The following is an 8,610-nucleotide window of genomic DNA, read 5'->3' on the forward strand; positions in this document are numbered from 1 at the left end:
TTTCAATAGTTGGCACTGAGAAGCAGAACGGTAGTTGAGAGAACAGGGTTTCCCCCTCTAACGAGCCGCCACTGACGCCACTGCTTTCTGTAGTACTGAATCAGCGTCTCGAGATCCTTTTGTAGATTACTCCCAATTCCTGTTGCACCCGCCCTGTGCAACACTCGGGTCTGATTCCTCAGTAAAACCAAGCGACGGGGAGAAAAACTTCTTGAACTTTGTAAAAACCAACTGCTGGTCAAAGACAGCTTAGTTCTCCTCCGAATCACACATCCATGCTTTGATCCTTCCGTGCCTCGGCTAATGAATACATCCTCAGCACATCACCTCCCTCCTTAGAGCACTTAAGACTCCCCATGACATCATTTCACACTCTCAAAGTCTGATCCTGCCTTCCTGTCATGGCTTCGGTTGATTAAAGCCGTCCAAATGTCACATTATAATGCCAGGATATTGGCCCGGGGCAAGCCACAAAGAGTTCATCCCTCATATTTCTTCTTGCCATATTACTGAAAGAGGAAGTGCAAAATCAAACACAGGATTCCTGTTGTTTTTGCACGGTGCTGCTGTCTGACACGCCTTTGTCTCTCAATCGTTTCTGGTTAAAATTACTCCCTGGGGATATGGGGCATTAATATAGGATTTAATGACAGTAGAAATAGAGCCTTCAGGTTACAAAGTAAACTACCAGCATGGATTGCTTGTGTTTGACAGGCCGCTGGCTGCAGCGGCTCGTCGGATGCTGTGGTGTTGTGGCTTTTCAAAAAAGTTGAGCAACTCACGTGTTGTTCGGCCTTTTTGAAATGAATGAGAGGGCTGCATTTTTTTTCATGCAGGGCCAAAGTCTTTTGAAACCACCCTTAAAGAAATATCCATCCATCGTCTACCACTTTATCCTGTATTCAGGGTCGCGGGGGGACTGGAGCCGATCCCAGCTGACATTGGACGAAGGCAGGGTACATCCTGGACAGGTCGCCATTCCATCGCAGGGCCCCCTAAAGAAATAGTTAAAGATTTTTGGGAAATGTGTTTATTTGCTATCTTGCCAAGAGTGAGATGAAACGCCCGTATCTGTATGCTAATTGAAGCGAGAGCCAATAATCCTGGAACCCATCAGCTCTCGCTCTGACAACGGATAAGCCTCTGTGGGTGAGGGGGTATGTTTCTGAGGGTACGGTGTAGCTGATATCTAGGCTGAGACTTCCTTTTATGTGCTTTGTTCATTGTTTACAGTCCGATTAGCTACGTGAGATGTGAGACTGGACTTGAAAGTTGAGAGACGACGCATTCTATTCGGATTGGTTTGCAAGTAGCCACTTCAAAACCTTCAACCTACAGGAAGCTGTGCTGTCACACTGTCATTTATATAATGATAGACAAATTGTCATAAACGAAGTTAACTACATTTATAACTATATTCATAACTTTGAGTGTGCATCTTGAAAAAGCACCTGCACACTTAAAAACTCGCTGAAGCAGCACTTTGTAGCGTTGTTGCTTAAGGCTTAATTCTTGCTCTTGGGCGTCATGCAATTAATCTTTGTCACGTAGAAGATCATAAAATCCAAACGTGAGGATCCCATTTCAGAAACTTTGATTCTTTATCCTTATTTTTATTTCTTAATTTTTTTATTTTTTTTTTTACAGTTGTGGCACTAAATAATAACACACAGGTTGATTGTGTGTAGGAGGCAGAAGCAAACTGTTGTGTCTCTCTCTCTCTGTCTCTCAGAGTTCATGCTTTTGGAATGTGAGGCGTTCCTCTGTACTCAGCATATTCCTGCTGGAGGAGGACTCCGGCTGGATCAGTTTTCCATCACAGCTGGGTCTGTACTGGCCTCTGATCAGAATCTGGGCTGACTGAGGCAGAGGGGTGACCCTGTCCTGACACAGCTGACAGACTCAGGAGCTGAGGGGATTCTACTGAGCACCGAGGCTCCAGGCTGAACAGGTTCTCAGTGGCTGGGGAAGAAACACAGAACCACTCCCACCAACACTGGCTGTGTGTCCTCCTGTCCTCCTCCTGAGACTTGATTTAGGTCGGTCGCCTGGGGATTTTTCATTTTTTCGTTTCACTTTTCCTGAAGTCGTTTGGAGCTGATCACCTCCCCTTCGTCATGTTGCAGTTTACATCCATGTCCGTCCAGATTTAAAGAAAGTTGCTGATGGCTGACGGAGATTTCGTGTTCACCACAATGGGACGGACACAAGGTCACAACGACCTTGACCTTGCATTTGTTTAAGTTTGTGCCAGTTTGTGCCAAAGGACCTTAACAAGACGTTGTCACACGTTGTGATGTATTAATTAGAAAAATAACATTCATGGGAAGTTAGCTAGCATAGATGCCGGTTGTTTTGTAATAAAGTCTTTTTTTCGCTCGGAATATTGCCCACCTCTCTCTGTTCCGTTTTTTGTTTTTGTTTTTTTCCTACAGTGGCCCTAACATGCCGTCGTACATAACATACTCAGACCTATTTAATATAATTACATAATGCATTTCGGAGCATAAAACGGCAAACTTGACCAAATCCCAATTTTTGGGGATATCAATAGTAGAGACATTCAGGCAGAGCTCCAGCGATTCATATATATATATATAACAAAGAATTCACATATGACATTTGGATACGTATAGCATGTCTCCACAGGTGTGGAAAATTCCATTATTTTCTGTCACATGAGATCTGTGCTCAAAGCTGTAATCACGACACGAACCGTCCTAACTGGAAAGTTTGGTCGGTGTGGTTATCTGCAGACAGCTGATGATTTGATGGCAGTTGGCAGTGTGAGGTCAAACATGTTCCTTTCTTTTAAAACAAAGATTACATCAGTGTTCTTTCTTCCTCTATTGTCTGGCTTAGCATGCAACATGCCTGAAATGTTTAACTCTGTGTTTAAAAAGCAACGGAATTTAGAAGCAGCTTGGTACAGTATGTGCAGTGTGTGTGTAATGCTGAAATTAAAACGTTCTGAGGGAGTTGCTCAGCCACATAACACTTTACACTCTGTGACCATCAGTCATCTCGTTTAGCTCAAAATGTTATGTTTATTTGGATTTCTGTAATGTTATTTTTCATGATTTGTTTGTCTTATTGTTTTTTTTGTCATTGTCATTTTATTTTGTTGTGTGAAACAACAGAAAACCGCTTTTAAATGCTTCAACCTCATATAATATTTCTCAATATGAGGATTATTCCTGGTAAATAAAGAAAATGAACCACCTGCTTTAAAACTAGAAGCAGAAGTGAGTGTGGACTATAAAAAGAGCTGAATCATTTTCTCTGTTTCCATATGATAGTGATATGTCTTTTTCTCACACACACAAGCACTTCTTGGTTTCTGCAGGAAGCATGATGTGGTCAGCAGCTCATATGAGATCATCCACTGACCTCAGCACAGCAGCACTCTCGGGGGCGAGGCCCTGACTACTGGAAAAGGCTCAGACATGCTACACCCTGCTTATAAAACATTATTCTAGGCTGAACTCACATTGACTGTCTCTAAAAGTGATCTAACGTGGAATGATGAATACAGCACATGACATGTTTTTTTCTGTAGGTGGCTATGGTTCGAAATAGCAGAAGAAACAGCAAAAGATGTTGTCTTGGGTTTGTATGGCACTATGATGAAATCAACATCTTTCTATAGTCACTGTCAGTGTTACTGGAAACGGCAGAATAAGAGTTTTAAAAAGGTCTACTAATTGCTTTTTTTATTGCCTACCAAAAATAGTTTTCATCGAAGACTCGTGACTACGCCTGCTTGTCTCAATTAATTTCTCCATTGCGGAATTCCTTTCTTAGCAGCTACTAATGTTTTCTTTCAGACGGAAATAGATTTCCAATAAATTAGATGATATTTGTTTTTATTTAGATCCCCATTAGCTTTTGCAGCAGCTATTCTTCCTGGGGTCTATCATATTTCAGTGTGACAAATACAATGTAGAAATAAGATGATGATATTCGTAGTCCTCAGAGGGTTAATTCTAATGTTTTTCCCCCCTATTGCTGCCATCAGACTAAAAGTGCATTTTTGCTTAAAATAAATATCCAAATCTAAGGGATATTTATATATAATCTAATCTTGTATCCAATATAAATAATCTATATATAAAATCTAATTTTGTGAGTGTGACCATGCTCCCCAGAGGATGGACCTTTTCCATTTTGGACACTCAATGCTTTCCTCTTACACCCTTTTGAAATGAGACCTTTACACACAATATATTGTAGTACCTAATAGGCAGAAATGTGTTAAAAGCATGCATGGTCTCCAGGGGATAAGCACTACATTTTCAGCCATATCTAAGAAAATAAAAATAGGTTGTCATCTAGTTCTTGTTTGTTCTGTGCAAGCTATTTCTTCTCTATTAGACAGCCTCTATGGACCACCAGCAGGGCTCCAACATTTAGTCCTTGATGCAGCTTTTACCTTGATGTGCATTTTGTTTGTTTTTTTTCTTTTCTTCTCCTCCAATCAATGGCAATGCATCATGGGAATTGTTTTATTTTTCTACTTATTCAAAGAACGAGGAGGACATGCTGTGACTCCTGTACCTGGCAGAATGTTCAGGAATGTGGGAGCACTCTGCGTTCTTTCGCCCCGGTTTTGTTTTTATAGCCCTCATACAGGAAGCTCACTCCGGTGGGGCCTCATTCATGTAGTCTGAAAAACGCTGACTGCCCTCCCACCCCCACCTCTCTGGCTGCCCTCCAAGATAGACACACACACACACACACACACACACACACACACACACACACACACACACACACACACACACACACACACACACACACACACACTTTGTGTGCATTCTCCCCTCCCCCATCAGAGAGTTTCGTTTATAGCTCTAATTCCAATAAACAAGCAAGAACAACTAGAGAAGAGGCCACTTCCCCCGCTCACACACTTATTTTCTCACACAGGAATAGATCCACTCAAATGTGTGTCAATCATACATACCAGGCTACGTATTTTCAAAAAATAAACTGTGCGTTAGACTTTTTGAGTTAATTGTCTTACAACATGTAAAGCAAGCAGACTTTCAGCCTCTCTTCAACACATAGCTGCTGACAGGCTGGCTGCCCTCTTTGTCCACTGCTGCCCACAAACCACAGACGACCGCAGTCATCAAATCCTACAGCTGACACGGACGCTGCCGGTGGTCTGACCTCTCTTACATCTACAACACACACCTCCTCCTCTACAGGTTCAATGCTGACAAGCTACCTGCTGCGGCCTCCGGGGAGGAGCACAGCCTCAGGTTGAACACCCCGACACGCATCGAGTTACCCAATCGACGGACAGCGAGTCATGTGGGAGGAAACTACATGAGTGATGCTGTTAGATATTGGATTATCTAGGCATTGTAGGGTTGACTATTGCTTTCACAAAAGATTGATGATATATTATCATCAGTAATGTGGATATAATGACTGAGTGGGTGAAGGAAAATAATGGAGCATCGAGAACAGTTGGGAGGTTCATAAAATGACATTGCTTTATCGTACCTTTAAAACCAGGAGAAGAAAACACCTCCGCTTTATTATGATGTCCCAAATCTAAGACAATATATGGTGTCATATCACAAGATCAACATATATCCCAGCCCTTACACAGATATGCCTTCATGTTCCAGGTGCCATTCATTAGGAAAAGTCGCAGGCTTCAAAATATCTGCAGTCGATGAGACACAATGGCCAAAATGTTGCCCTTCAGTTTGCAGCACAAAAAAATGTGGATTTTGGATTTTATGGTAAAATGTACGACAACAACCTATTTGCATTAAGAACATGTCCAATATTGTTCCTTAAAATAATTACTTTTTCTTTCTTCCGACTGAATTTGGGAGAGAATGTTTTTTAGATCAAAAACAAAATGTTCCAAAAGTGACAGATGTGGGATAAATCCACCGAGCAGAAAACCGCAAACTAATTCAGGACCATTACCACGACCGAATAAAAATCATATTTTCCAGGGTCAATTAAGCTCTATGACTTTCAATATGTGCATGATCTGTTTCTCATCGGTGCCATTTTGGATCGGCTGTGTGCAGAACAGCTGCACACAGCCGGAGAAAAGCCCGTCTGTTAATCAAGTAGCTAATCCTTTCTCCAGCAGATGCACGAGGACCCAGTTTAGTAGCAGATAAAACGCCGCCTGATACCGATGCCACTTGGGTAAAGATCTCTGGGAAGCAAGACAGAATGAGCTTGCAGAGCTTTACTTCTGCTTTACTTCATCATTTGCACAACGGCGCTTAGAAAGACACCAGCACGCTACATTCTGAAACCCTTTGCGGTATTTGACGTGACTTGATTAGCTTTTATGAACAAACCAAATGACGCTTTGTGGATGATGGGCTAGTGGTGCTTGTAATGCACACACGTTCTTGCAATATGAGAGAGAGAGAGAGAGAGAGAGAGAGAGAGAGAGAGAGAGAGAGAGAGAGAGAGAAGAGTCTTTGTAAAATACAACTGGCGATCATAGTGATTCACTTAATCATCTGGTTTGTCTCGGCGGGGCCTTATTAAACTAAATGAGCCGAGACTGCTTTGTCTCTCTGAGTCTTGTCTTGCAGGATGCTATTGTTCTGTAACCCTCTGCCCCACAATTACCAACTCTTCAATTACAATGATCACTCTGAGATCTAATATCCGAGGGCGAGAACTCATCTCCACCAATTATCTCTCCCTCTCACACACACACACACTGGGAGTGTGCATTAGTTGTATTGTAACTGCGTCAAAATCCCAGTGTGTAACATTGCTGACAGCTAGCATGATGCTAATTGAAGCTCTTGTTGCTCCGGGTGTAAAACATGTGACCGCTTCCTACCAGACATCCACATTTTGTAACCCCGATGGCAGCATTTCTCTCAACTAGTTTCCTCTTTTTGAGACTATAATTGGACTTCTTTTCATGGAAGTACAAATCACTCATGCTTGGACGGACCGAGTGCCAATGCGGCTGGGCATTACTTACAGTTTTCTTCATTTCATGGTTCCCAGAGGATGTCTCCTAGTGACTCCTGTGACTTATTTCAGGCAGAAGCTATTAGCAGCCAGGTTGCATACAGCATGGCAGGCAAACATACTGTATGTGTATATGGAGCCTACCATGGAAAGCTTTCCTAAACTTAACCACGAAGTCTTGCTGCCTGAATTTATCCAAACTGAAAACTAAAACTGCTATAACAGATAACTGACAACTTTAATCAGCTGATTTTCTTTAAGAAGTGCAACATTAGTGCAGCGGTAGCAGCAAGTTAACAGGCTGGACATCTGGCTCATTTCTGCGGACCCCTTGGCATCACGTTCCAACGTACTGGGAGGCCCAAAGCCCACCACAGCGAACACGATTCATGTTGCAAATTCAAACAAAAACACTACAACAAAACAACAAAAGGTTTCGGTTTAGACAACAACAAAAATCATGGTTGGGCCCTCCACAGTGTCACTATCAGCCAGGGGGTCCTTGGCCTGAAAAACGTTGAAGAATTCCGAACTAGAGGGTGAGCTGGTTTGTAGTCTCCGCTGTTGTGCCCGATTTCACTTCTAAGCTTGCGATGATAAACAAACTCAAAACGGAGTTGTATTTTTGCCATAAAATAACAATGAAAATGGCCTCATTTATATATAAAATATATTAATAACAATGTTGGTTTTAATGGTTTTGAATAGACCGGGGAAGCACAGTATAAGACTGTTGTTTGTGTGAGGAGTGGGCGATCTACTAAATCTTGCCTCACATAATCCCTCGCTCTAGGGTCTATTGAAAAGAGACATCTCCTTCACATAGGTCAACTGTAGTTTAAGTGTGTACCATATCATCATCATCATCATCATCATCATCATCATCATCATCAAATGTTGAACGAGCATTTGCTATTTAAGCATGCTGAATTGCCATTTACTTTTATGGCGTCTAATAAGCTCTGATCAGCTTCGATGTTTTGAAATTTGACCTCTGCATGTAACGCATCATTGGAGCAGTGGGCTGCTGTAAAGCACCCGGGGATCAACAATGCAACGCTCAAGGACACGTCGACAGGTGGACACATCTCTTTTTTTCTTTCTGGGAATGTCCTCACAACAACCAGTTTGAAATTCTGCTAATATATTTATTGCAAAACGTACTTAACACCATTGTGTTGCCTTATACAGTGATAAATAATGATTAACAGACAGAAAATCCTCAAGATTGTCACTTTAACATTCTGGCCAGGGGTGGCCTATAGATGTTCATGTTTTCTGGTTTTTGGATGCATGTTTTTCTATATTTGCATCGGTCTGTACATATTTTCTTGGCGCTGGCAGGCTAACAACTAGAGTAAAATTCCTTGTGAATGTCAACATACTTGGCCATCGTCCAATTTGAATTAAACATTGTTGCTGGCGGATATGGGAATGGTGAAGAAGCACAACCATTGTATTCTCATGTTAAGATGTGCCTCTTCTATTTTGCTGTTTAAGCACTGAACTCGTTTACTCGTGAACAATGAGTCCCGAGTTGGGCTGGAATTTCCTTTTAAATGACAACATCTCGGTTAACTATCCCAGACAAGTTCCTCTTGGTGAACAATGTGAGCTGACATCATTGTGTCA

The sequence above is a fragment of the Eutrigla gurnardus genome, assembly GCF_963514095.1.
Source record: "Eutrigla gurnardus genome assembly, chromosome: 13".
In the NCBI taxonomy this organism is placed as follows: domain Eukaryota; kingdom Metazoa; phylum Chordata; class Actinopteri; order Perciformes; family Triglidae; genus Eutrigla; species Eutrigla gurnardus.